Source organism: Tribolium castaneum, chromosome 1, assembly GCF_031307605.1.
Source record: "Tribolium castaneum strain GA2 chromosome 1, icTriCast1.1, whole genome shotgun sequence".
In the NCBI taxonomy this organism is placed as follows: domain Eukaryota; kingdom Metazoa; phylum Arthropoda; class Insecta; order Coleoptera; family Tenebrionidae; genus Tribolium; species Tribolium castaneum.
The window spans coordinates 4,773,975-4,786,572 of NC_087394.1; the positions used below are offsets into that span (position 1 = coordinate 4,773,975).

At 32.1% G+C, this 12,598-nt stretch overlaps 1 protein-coding gene and 1 long non-coding RNA gene across 12 annotated transcripts in view; one reads left to right on the forward strand and one right to left on the reverse strand.

The window, feature by feature from the left end:
- The window catches only part of PDZ-GEF (PDZ domain-containing guanine nucleotide exchange factor), a 96,798-nt gene that overhangs the window by 53,213 nt on the left and 30,987 nt on the right, over positions 1 to 12,598 (reverse strand). Inside the window, exon 1 of one of the 11 annotated variants that reach the window (XM_064359981.1) lies at positions 8,899 to 9,124. The exons of the other annotated variants lie outside the window; for them this stretch is intronic. The gene's annotated coding sequence lies outside the window, so the exon portion shown is untranslated. Of the gene's footprint in view, positions 1 to 8,898; positions 9,125 to 12,598 lie in introns of those variants that run through there. 11 annotated transcript variants of the gene reach the window in all.
- Positions 9,256 to 12,598, forward strand: part of LOC103313917 (uncharacterized) — a 36,327-nt gene continuing 32,984 nt past the window's right edge. The window contains exon 1 of the long non-coding RNA XR_511587.3: positions 9,256 to 9,478. This is a non-coding gene — a long non-coding RNA (uncharacterized LOC103313917). The remainder of the gene's footprint in view (positions 9,479 to 12,598) is intronic.

A 12,598-nucleotide genomic window follows, 5' to 3' on the forward strand; every position in this document is an offset into this window, starting at 1 on the left:
TATTAAAAAAATACTTCAGTATTTCCTTCGTCTTTAAGATCAAATGTAGAAAATTCATTGTCTTTGCACTGTTGGTAACGTCGACGTTTATTTCAAGCACACCAAAGAAAAAAAGCAGAAAAAATTTTTTTAATACATATTTTCATTCACGATGAACTTATAGACTGCCTGTAAACGATACGTTCTCTCTAGTTTAGACACAAGTGTAAGATCTAATCTCGCTCTCCAACAGCTCCATAAAACCTTTCAAGGTAGATATCTCCTTGTAACGGGGATGGTCTCGCTGGAATGCGTAGTATGCGTGGCAACCTCGCGGGCCTCAAGCACTCTCCTCAAAGACTAGTTTTCACCTTTCAACTTTTCAGTTTTTCGGTCCATCAGCCATCACCAAACCGTTTCGCTAATTGCAGAGAATGACATGAGAAAGAAAGCGGTCGCATTGTTACCACAGTCATTCATCATCAATGTCTTCGGCTTGTTTTAGGTCACCTCTCTTCATAAATCAGCGTACAGTGAAAGCTACTATTCTCATGTAATTAGATGGAGATTACTTACATAACAAATAATTCTGTTTTAACGAACCACTTTCTCAATTTACTCCCAAAATCCAACACCGGCGAACTTTTTGAAGGTTACTTAACACGTGAAAAAAAGCCATCACTATAAATTCTACACCTAATATGTAATTTTCGTCGGTATGCAAATTACAAGCGGCAAAAAACTGCCTTGGGGATATAGATAGGCGTGGACGTGGCAATCACATTTAAGTTTTGGTGATCTTTGCCCATCTGGAACAACCGGAAGCTTTGTTATGTGAAACATCCGGGGAGGAACACGCGTGTTGACTTTAATATGAGAACAATATTTGCATCCTTGACCTGAGCCAACAGCCCACCAATGCTACAAATTTCCAGATTTCAACCTACATTTGCATGCTGACTGACATGTGTAGGTGCACTTGGCCAATAAAATCTGTTTTTAGAAAATCACTGTTATGTTATAAAAGACAGGCTCGTAAACTGCGACAGTGATCGTTTTCATCTCATTTACTTTCGAATAGATAAATAAATAGAACAAATAAACAACAATTCTAATTGTTGTCGACACGTTATCATAATTAAGAGATGTGGTGCGACAAATGAAAGCAAGCCACTTAGGAATTTCCCTTTTGTTTTCGACGACCGTATTAATGGCAATTATACTAGTAAGGTATTTATTTGCAAATATGCAGCGAGCGTAAATAATGAAAAACAAATTTATGAACTGTGACAAAAAAGTAGCAAGCAAGCGTTTGAGTTTACACTAACGATCAGATATATTTTGGCGCCCAACGTGGGGCTGTTAATTTTCTAGAGGAATTACAGAAGTTTAAGTATTGAAAAAAGAGAAATTGTGTATGGCTTTTCAGTTCAGCAATGAAGACTTCAACGATAAAAACGAATGAAACAGTTATTTCTAATATACCTCAGACTATGAAATCCAGTGAACATACTCACACTTTTTTAATTTGCAAATATGCAATGAGCGTGAACAATAAAAAAATTTATGGACTATGACTGCAAAAGTAAGCACTGCAAAGAAAAAGAGTTGTATAGTTTTGACGCCCAACGTGGGGTCATCCATTTTGTTGAGAATGTAGAAATATAGATAGAAACAGAATTGCTGTAAATACACTGATACTCGTGCTTTTTTATTTGCAAATATGCAACGAACATAAAAACTATACACTATGAGTCAACTTTAGGTGCAACAAAACCTCTACAAATACAAAAATTACAGAAAAAGCTTCAGACACTTTTGGCGCACAACGTGGGGCCGTCGATTTTATTGAGAAATTTAAACAGAAATTGTGGCTTCCAGTTCAAATATAAAAACAAAATATTTTTTTAAAGATGAACATGTTTAGATTTTCCTATTTACCTAGAACGCTATGATTAGATTTCAATAAAAAATGTGGTTTCAGTAAATATTCTCATACCTTGGCATTGTCTATATTCTGATATAAATAAATAATTGACACCAACAAAAAAAAAGCGTCATATACTTTTGGCGCACAACGTGGGGCCGTTACTTTTATTAAAAAATTAGAGAAATTGTGCATGGCCTTCAGTTCGGACATGAAAACAAAATATTTTTTAAAGATAAACATGACTAGACCGTCCTATTTAACTAGCATGTAATGATTAGATTTCAATTTCAACTTTATTAACATGAATTAAAAATGTGGTTGGCTTCGGCTATATTCTGATGCAAATAAATGATTGGCGTCAATGGAAACCCTAATGCGGTTATGTCGAGTACGTATAGGTTTTGCAAGCTTATTAGCTGGACCTATTTAGAGTGTTTAAACAGGATCTACAGTTCTTCAAATAAGTTAAAAGCGTTCAAATAATACGATGTATGGATGAGTAAGTTGTCGGCATTGTGGTTACAGCAAAGCAAAGATAATTATTACATCGAGCTTTATTGATGAGTTCCAACTATCTCGTAACTGCAGTATTAAAATAGTAATTGAACATACCGATATTAAGTTGCTTCAGTTATCAGTGGTAATGTAACAGTTACATTAATAGCAAAGGAAAGCCTTATCAATTATCCTACGCATAGTACCCATTAATTGAAACCCAGACATTACATAAAACTAATTAAAACTGCTTTTACGTTCTGAATGAACTGTGTAATTAGTCAGGTATTTAAAAAGAGATTCAGAATGAAACGTAAATTGTAAGTTCCAAAGAAGTTTTTTTCGTTTTTTAACAGCGTTGGCTAGCTCATTACGTTTCACTAACTGTACAAAATAAATACATCTTCATTACTGAAACAACATAGCTGTATTTGAGGTTTTGATGATTTATTTAAACGGAAAAAAAAACAAAAATCGCTCAAGGAGAGCAAACACAAAGTATGGTCACGGACGGAGAACTTGCATCCTTATATTCAAAACAAAATGTTACACAAGAGGGGTATTCGTGGTTAAAATTATGCCACACATTTTTGGATCACCAGATATATTCTGATGCAAATAAACGACAGACAAAAAAAGAAAAAAAACCTCATATACTTTTGGCGCACAACGTGGGGCCGTTGATTTTCTTCAAAATTAGAGAACTTTTAACGAAAATTGTGTTTGGTATTAGGTTTGGACGTAAATACAAAATATTTTTTTAAAATAAATATGGTTAGACCATCCTATTCACCTGCATGTAATGATTAGATTTAATTTTCGGCTTTATAAACATGAATTAAAAATGTGGTATCTATGAACGTACTCGTCGTTTGGCTTTGTCTATATTTTGATGCAAATAATGACGAAGGCAAGAAAGGAAGAAAAAGCGTCATATACTTTTGGCGCACAACGTGGGGCCGATAACTTTCTTAAAAAATTAGAGAACTTTTAACTGAAATTGTGTTTGGCATTCGGTTCGGACATAAATACAAAATATTTCTCTAACGTTGAACATGGTTCGACCCTCCTATTTACCTACCATGTGGCGACTAGATTTAATTTTCGGCTTTATAAACATGAATTAAAAATGTGGTTTCTGTAAACATTCTGATGCACACAAACGACAGAAGCAAAAAAACAGCGTCATTGGCGCCATATACTTTTGGCGCACAACGTGGGGCCGTTGATTTTATTAGAAAATTAGAAAAACAGAATAAACAGAAATCGTGTATCGCTTTCGGCATAATTTTTAATTAAAAGATTTATACTTCAGGTCAGGTCACTGCCACATTTACCAAACTCTTATTGGTAGACAAAGTATACTGTTGTTTTTATTTAATCTCTTGGTGTTAGATCGGTGAAACTTTTCCGTCACACAGTATCAAGGTCGAAGATCACTAATTAATGCTAATGTATAATGAGTATCTCTAATGTGTCAATATTTTTTTAATAACAACGTTTCGCAATTGCTTTAGTTATGCAAACACGAGATTAGTTTTCCAACTTTCTTTGTCCATTTTAAGCGTCCGATTTTCCGTGCAATCCCATCCAATAACCATAAATCTCCCCGTAATCGGCTTTCTCCCGTGCGAACCTCCAATTAGAAAATGTATTTCTTCTCGTTTCTCAGTTTTCATTATTTCAGCCACAAACTCCCGAATTAGTCATTTCCGTTCGACTTTTCCCCTTGAAGTAAAAACATGATGGATGGAGCGAGGGTGCGTCCCTTCGCCTTGTTGATATCCACACTTGTAGTTCCGTTGACGTCGTCCTTTCATAAAAAGATGTGTTTTGGAGTTGATTCGATTATTATGGTCCTGATGGTGAATAACGCTTGATTGGATGCGGCTCTTCCACGCCCCTGCTTTTAGGGGTGAAAATATGATGAACGTAATGCCACACCCGATTTACGTGCGAAAAGGTGTTTGCTTAAGAAAAAACTGGGTCGGGGGAAAAATCCGGGCGTAAAATGGGTAATTAACCTGCCAGGGATTTTGAGTGATGATGGTCGGCAGTGTTGTGCATTTTTCTCTAATTACATTCTTACAATCGAGTAATGACTTTGCACAGGTTTCCTGACACTCTTGACAGTTTATTAGCGATTATAACTTTTTTTCACTACTTATTTATTAGAAATAACCGCACTTTCAGTGTGAACTACAGTATTGTTTGTTGGGGGCAATTACTTTATTAAATTGTTACAACCGACTTTGTTTTTCCCACAAAAAGTGTTGGTATAAAGTTGTCGCTTTATTAACATGCACTGTGGCAGGAAATTGTAATGGTTTTGGATACGATCTGAAGGTTAATTGCTTAAGTGGATAGGTCAAATTTTGGTTAATTGTGTAAAAGTTGAGGCAATGAAAGAGAAACTACAACATTTCGATTAGATATTTTACTCGTTCGTAAATCAGACGATTGAAAAATCGTTTTCAAGTTTTCAACACCACACGAAAGTATTGTAGTTTTTTTTGCAAAACTGTTCTCAAATAAATTACTAATTTACATAGACTATTCAAAAAAAGCGCACGGTCATTATAAAAAAAATATTTCATCGTCAAGGATAAAATCGTATTTTATTCACTGTTTACTAGACGGTAAAATAAAATTTTATCGTCTAGAAAATCATTAATTTTCAGTTTTTGACGTTTTTTTCATTGTTGAATTTCTTGACGTTTGTCAATTGTAATAACTGATCGAAATATTGGATCGAATAAAATTTTGTATTGTACACGACGATAAAATTCACCATTATTTTTTCAAGCGCACTCAAAAATAATATCAAAATTTTGTCAAAAACTAAAAAAAAAAATTTTCCTAATTAAAAACCGCAATTTTTTATGTCATTGTTTTTATAACCACATAAGCTTTTATTACCACATTTCTTTCGAATAATAGTGTATAAAAAAATATATATTAGGAGTGCGTAAATGCTTTTTTTTCTACAATTAAGTTTCTTATCAAATTAGCTGAAGTGATAAAATTAAAACAAAAACTTAATGTTGGCAACTTAGCTGTACTGCCTTAGACCAATTTAATAATTTTTGAGCACTTTTGCTATTTTTTATATTTTGTTATTTTCTTTTTTTCCTCCGTTTTTTTTTCATTTCAAGCGTTAGTACATTTATTTAATTTTTTCACACATTACCTTCCTTACACTAATTATTTATAATGTCTCCTGACTATTCCACTAGAAATTTGTGTTTTTTTTAATTAATTTTATTTTTCTGTTTTCTTACATACACCTACTAAATGTTTTGTATCTTCGATAAACGAATAAAGTATTATCATTATAACTAATTTTTTGATTTTTTTTTTTCCAAATTTACTTACTTACTTTAAATTGAATAAATGGATAACTTAAAGTCGAAGCCTAACCAAAGTGGAAATAAAAGAAGGAATTGGACTAGTTTCGGTATTTATTTATACCATCATCAGCAGTCAAAACATTTTAAAAACACAGGATAAAAGCTTTACATTTCACTTTTCAACTCGGCAAGATTTAACCTTCTTTCTTTTTGAAAAAATTTTTAATAATTTGTAACATTTTTATTGTTTTGTTCTTAAAAAACACGTAAATGTAAATTCTTACGTAGTTTTATCCTGTCTTTTTAAAATGTTTTGACTGCTGATGATGGTATAAATAAATACCGAAACTAGTCCAATTCCTTCTTTTATTTCCACTTTGGTTAGGCTTCGACTTTAAGTTATCCATTTATTCAATTTGAAAAATTTAACCTAACTTTGAGATGGTCAACTCCCTCAACTTCCCCAAGGAATTACTTACTTTACTTTAAGCGTTTATTTTTTACTTTTCGACCTTCAGTTTTTCGAATCACGATTTATCGAATTTTTTTTTATTATTTTCGAAACTTCTCCTTTACGTTTTTTAAAATATTTTCTCTCCTCCGTTTTCTCAAATCTTCCGAGGAACATTCAACATTAAATTTTTGTTTTTTTTTTAATTAGTTTTAATCAGATTCATATTTTCACAGTGTTTTCTTTTTTTTGATAAAACATAAGATTTTTTTATTTTTTAACTTTTTCTTATATTTCCAAGTAAGAAATCTTTGTCAACTGCAAACGTTTACAGTTTTTTTTTGAGCTATAGCCGATTATTGTCACCCACTGTTTTCTTGCAATAGATTTTTTAGTTTTTCCAAATTAATTTTTTCATAAAATATTTTTTTTCTATCACTAGCTTTACAAAAAACTAGAATACTTATTAAATACGTTTTATTATTTTCTTCATCTCCTCACGTTTTTCCCTTTATGTAATTTTTAATGTTTTCTAACACAATTTTCTTCAGCTTTTTTTCTTATTTCTTAATTCGTAAGGATTTTACGAACCCTTGTCAACTTGAAACGTTTATTTTTTTATTTTACTTTTTGGGAACAAAAATTCTTATTTTTTCGTTCTTCTCACGTCTTTTCCTTTACGTTAATTTTTTGCAATACTTTCAGGAAAATATTAAACCTATTTTTTTCCATATTAATTTAATTTTTATGTTTACAAACACAACTTTTTTCTTTTTTTTTGTTACTTATCAATCATTCTTCCAAACCTATATCATATTCAAGCGTTTATTTTTGTTAGTAGGTATGGGAAGAGAAATAAAACAAGGTGGATTGTAAATAGACGGATTTACTTCTGAACTCGTCTTACAAAGAAGTAAATCACTGTATTATTTTTAATCCTTTATGGATTACGTTTTATACGTTTTCAGTAGTTCCTGGTCGATTAGTTGGAACAATTCAACAGTTTTTTACATCATAACTAAAAAAAACATGCATTAAATAAATGAGAGAGAAAAGAATCATTTTAAATATTTTTTAGAATCTTTTAGACTAGGATTTATTATTTTATAGTATTTCTCATTTTACTCAGCTCTTTCTCTTCTTCTTTCTCTCTGTCTTTTTCACATTTTAAATTTTTTCCCCTCCTTATGAACATATACTTAATAAAAGTGTAGAAAGTGTTTTTTAATCTTTAAGACCAAGACACATTCAAAATATAAAAATACATGGTTACAACAAATTGTGAGAGAATTAAAGTTTGCAAACAAGAATATAATAAAAAAATTATACCTTGAAGATGTCTCGCTTGACAAAATTCTCCTTAATTTAATTTTACTTTTTCTATATCATTATCCAACCGTCAGCTTCTTCATTATTATTAGCGTTACGCTAATTCAAACAATTAGCTTTTTCAATTTCTTTGTTATTCTTTCTTCCATTTCCCACAGATCACGTTATTCGCCTTATTTTAATAAATAAAACTCCGTCGTTACTGTGAATGAGAACAAAAAGCCAAAACCACAGTCTTTACTCTTTCCGATCCTTCTTTCTGTTTTGTTTTTCCAATACCCATCAAACACCAGTACTAATCAGAGCGTGTCATGGAAGTACAGTTGAACGCGATCTATACTCGCCTACTGTTATAACGTATCGAAAAAACCCTATCTATAATACATATACAAGTATTTTTTTGTAAGTTTGTTGCCAACATAAACAAACCACCCCTGAATCGGCGGCCATTTAACGGAAGGAAACATCTGTCGATACTGTCATTAACAGCAAGACAAAAGTGTGTCGTCAAAGAGGAAGCGCCTACTTTCTACCAAGACATCTTTGGAATCATTTATTGTACACACTCGGGGTCAACTGCTGTTGCAAGCTTCATGTGCAATTAAAACTAATCAAATTAATTATTTCCTTCAGTCGACTAATTTCGGAAAATCCCACGTGAAATCGGGTAATTGTGTGAACGCAATGATTGACAGCTCGAAATCTGACTCACTCTCTATACCGGAAATTAACAGATAGCGCAAGGGTGGCGTTGGGAGATAGCAGGCTGCGACAGTCTGACAGGTATTGTCTTGGTCAGGCAACGCTGCCAACTTTTCCCCCAAAGACACGCCGACTAGATTTGTCGTTCTTTTGTTCTCACATCGTACGTCATTTAATTCATTAATATTATTTATTAATGTGACCTTGTAAACGCAATTCCGATTACTTTCAATTTTAAATTTATTGCAAAAGCGACTTTTTGTGCAACTCTAAACCATCATTCATTGGAACGTAAAAAATGCATTAATGTGAGTGATTACGTTAACTGTACCGGAATTCTGGGCCAGTTGTATTATATCACGTTTCGGCCGTGCATCTTCAGTACCAGCTATCCCCAAATGTCAAATTTGACGTTTGGGCCCACTTGATCGAACAAATCAATTGTTTGTTGTTGTGAATGGAATAATAACTGTTTGAAGGTCGCATTTCGCTCTCCTCAATTTCCAAATCAGCTATAATTGTTGTTAATGAGACGCAAAACAAAAAACAAACGGGCGAGGCCTACTTGATCACACGTGACGATTTCAGCGGCCGTTTACATAAAATTAGCGTGAGAGTTGGGTTGTGTTAGTTCGAAACGAGCAATAAATGGTTATTTTTACCCATTGTGAGACTCCCGGCTTGGTACTATCCAAAATAATCCATAAATGGGGGAACTTTTGATTGTTTTATTGCGTCACAAGCCTCAAGTCACACACGCAACGAATAAAACACCACCAAAACACCACTTTATGCAAAAACCAAAAACACACAACCGACAACAAACAGACATGCAACAAACGTTTCTGAAACGAGAATGAAATTCTCAAGCGGTCGCAGTTGGCGCAGCGTCCTCGTGGAGAATGCACGAACTAAACAAAACAACGAATCAAACATTTCGGACACGTTCGGATGAAACAAAAACGGCTTTTAAGCCAGTAATTACCCGATTTTAATTACGTATGGTGCGTGTTTTCAAAAACTTTGACGAGGGTTAGAGACCGGATGTTTTCCGGAACTCCCGGAAGTGTAAAACGATTTTTTTTCGCGAGCCGATCTTTCCCGAACTGGTCCGTTTCGTCTGTGTCACAGTTGGTGTCTCCCAAAAGTCGTAAAACAATTCGGTTGTCAAATTAGATGTGCAGTGAACTCAAAACGTGTTTTGGGCCTAAATACCAAAGATTTTACTTTCGTCAGTGGCAGGTGAGCTAATTATTGTCTTATGCGCTTAACGTGTGACGCTGGGGTTTGAAAATGCGGTAATTTTTGTTTTGGGGGTTGGTGGTACTGCCATTTGTACCTTTTTCAATGTCCTAGAAACATTAAAGTCACTAAAACATGCCCATTTTGTGCGTTTTAGTAGAGTTCCTATATAAAATATCCCAATAAAGGAACTCTACGTTTTAGTAGTTGGTAGTACCTATCCCATTTTGCACCATTTTGTGGTCCTCCAGGGTTACCATGGATGACCAGATGATACTTTTAAATGCCCCTAGATTGTAGATAAAAAATTACCTAGATTTTCCTATTATTACATGTCTACAGGGTTATTCTTTAGCCCCACGTTAGAAACTTTTTCACTATAACTACAGTTTTGAAATTTTATACACAACCCAAAGCAACACTTCTGATGCAACCATATTAACGAAATTTTCAAGATATGAGCGTAAAAAAACTAAATAAAAAAAAAACCTAATCAAAATTATTACAATCGTTTTTTTTTATATAATATTTCTTCTATTTTTGAGTGAGAATTCCGAAACTGAAATACTAAAAAGGCGTTTTGAACAAATGCAATTTTAATTTATGTTAAGATCAAATAAATGTTTTATCTTTAAACCGTACTTACTTATACTTATCTAAAAATAATTTTGATTTGTCACTTAAAAAATGCCCTTTCAATACTCTTGAAGAAAAACTCGAAAGATATTTGAAAATTGTCAACTCTGTTAAATTTTAATATACAGGATGATTCAAAAGTCCGTTGCTGATAAAGGACATTAAACTGAATTAAAAGTTCCTATGACAAAAAAATGTTTATTATCTGATTCGCGAAAAAAGGCTTAAACAATTTTTTTTGACTTTAGTTAGCGGAATCGACAAAATAATAAATAATTGTAAAAAAACAACAAATACTTGTAAAAAATCAACAATTAATGTATTATGATGCGCAAAACAACAAAAAAACTTGTAAAGTCGACATCCTAGGAAACAAAAGAGCATTAATTAATGTTACTAAGGAAAATAAATTAAAAAATATATTTAAAAAAATTGCGTGTAGTATAATTTTTCGAAATAGAAAAATAAATAAACGGCTATAACTTTCAAATGAAATGACCCCATTTTCTCAAAAATATAGATTAGTGGATGATGAATTGATGAATCAGCTAAGAATTAATTAAAATGTAAAAATTTAATAGTTGTTGATCCTCATGAAAATAAAACAGAAAATCGTATTTTTGAATTGCGAATGGACCATTTGGTATGTGTACAAAATTTAAAAACCCTGGCTTTATTAAAAATTAAAGAGTACACCCTAAAAGAATCAGCCTGTATATCTTGGACACCATTTAAATTTTTGTTATGGATAATTTTTCAGAAAAATCCTTGTACAGGTAGATTTTAATCTTTGTAAAAGCTACATTTTGCTATAATTCAAAAGTTTATAACATCACTGGTTTTTGAACAGTTTAATAAAAATACAGCTTCTTTAATGTTTTTGATTCCTTCTTCTTCCTAATAAATAGTATAAGGAAATTAAAATAAAAAAATTGACAAAAGTTGTCGCTAATTGCACAAAAGACTTTATCTTTCTGTTTCTGTTCTTGTATTATTTTGCAAATGGTGGTTATGTTACTTTTTCTTTAATTTTCTATGTCATTTACGTTTTTTGTTTATTTTTTTATTTTCTCTAGATTTACACGTAAATTCCCCTTTTCCGTAAAATTAAATAAAATTCCCTACACCTAAAGTATATTAAATCTATGGAATACCAAATTCGCATTAAGTTAAAGATTCGAAATTATTTAAACTGCCGTGTTAAAAAACGTAAACGAGAAGTTTCGAAAATAATCAAAAAATTGAAAAATCGTGAATTTTTTTCGTCGAAAACATTGTAAGGATGTTAAAAAACGTGTTAATTAAAGTTTATTCAGTGGATTTGTTTTTGGTTATTAAAATTTTTTGAAGATGAGGAACATTTTAGGGAATTTTCACAATTCTCAAGTAAATACAAATATTCTCAGTTGATTTATTAATCACAGCCTAAACTTAAGGGAAAAACTAAAATTTGTGGCGGTACTACTTTTAGTACGGAGATGTTTTTGAGCAATTAGTTAGTGAAAATACTATATCAAACAATAATAAAAATAAAGAAGAAAAAGATATTAAGTAGAAAATTTAAAAAAAAAAAAATACTATTGATGGTATATCTAATTAAGGAATGTGATGGACTGTTACAACAACTCACGAGAATTACACAAAGAACAATAAAATATAAAGAAGAAAAGATATTAAGTACAAAATAAAAAAAGATAAAGAAATACAATGAAGAAAAAATATACACAAATAAGGAATGTGATAATACAACTTTTGAATCACCTTGGATAAGCTAGTAAGTCTGTAAAGTGACCAAAATAATGTAATAATCTTCTGTCTAATGCTGGTTACATATTTCAATAAATTTAAGAAAGAAAGGAATGCAAAAAGTCACAAAAATCTGTTGGGAACATTGTTCAAGGTCGTCAATCATTTATGTTACGACAAAGAGGGTGAAGAAAGCTGTTCATAGAATAAAAATAACGGAAATGATAACAGTTCTGGCGATAAGATACGTCATTCGCCCCCGATTCATTGGAGGTTTCCATAACGTCACAAACTTGGGAAACTTATTGTGGTTGCTCCCACACTGCAATTGCATTAAACCACTTGAAAAAGTAGTAATTAAACTTGTGAATATAAGTGTTTGGAGGACTGAACACTTCAAAAACAATTATCTCAAAATGATCGAAGCGACATGCAAATTACGTAAAAGTGGATTTAGAGATAAATCGTCAAAACAAGAACACTTGGATTACGTAGAAAAAAACATTGTTATTTTGCAGATAATGAAAGGATTGGTTGCCCTGAGCGGTTGTAATACTTATGAAAGTGATAACGTGCATTTGTAAGTGTAATAATTCATTTGAAACGTGATCACGGCTAGAAAACACCCATTCATGCGAAGGGAAAAACTGATACCTATTTCTGTTATAAGGCTTCACAATCTTTGAAAGTAAGTTTTTTTCCAAATTATTGAGCTGGTTCCGAGCTCATTTTTTGAAC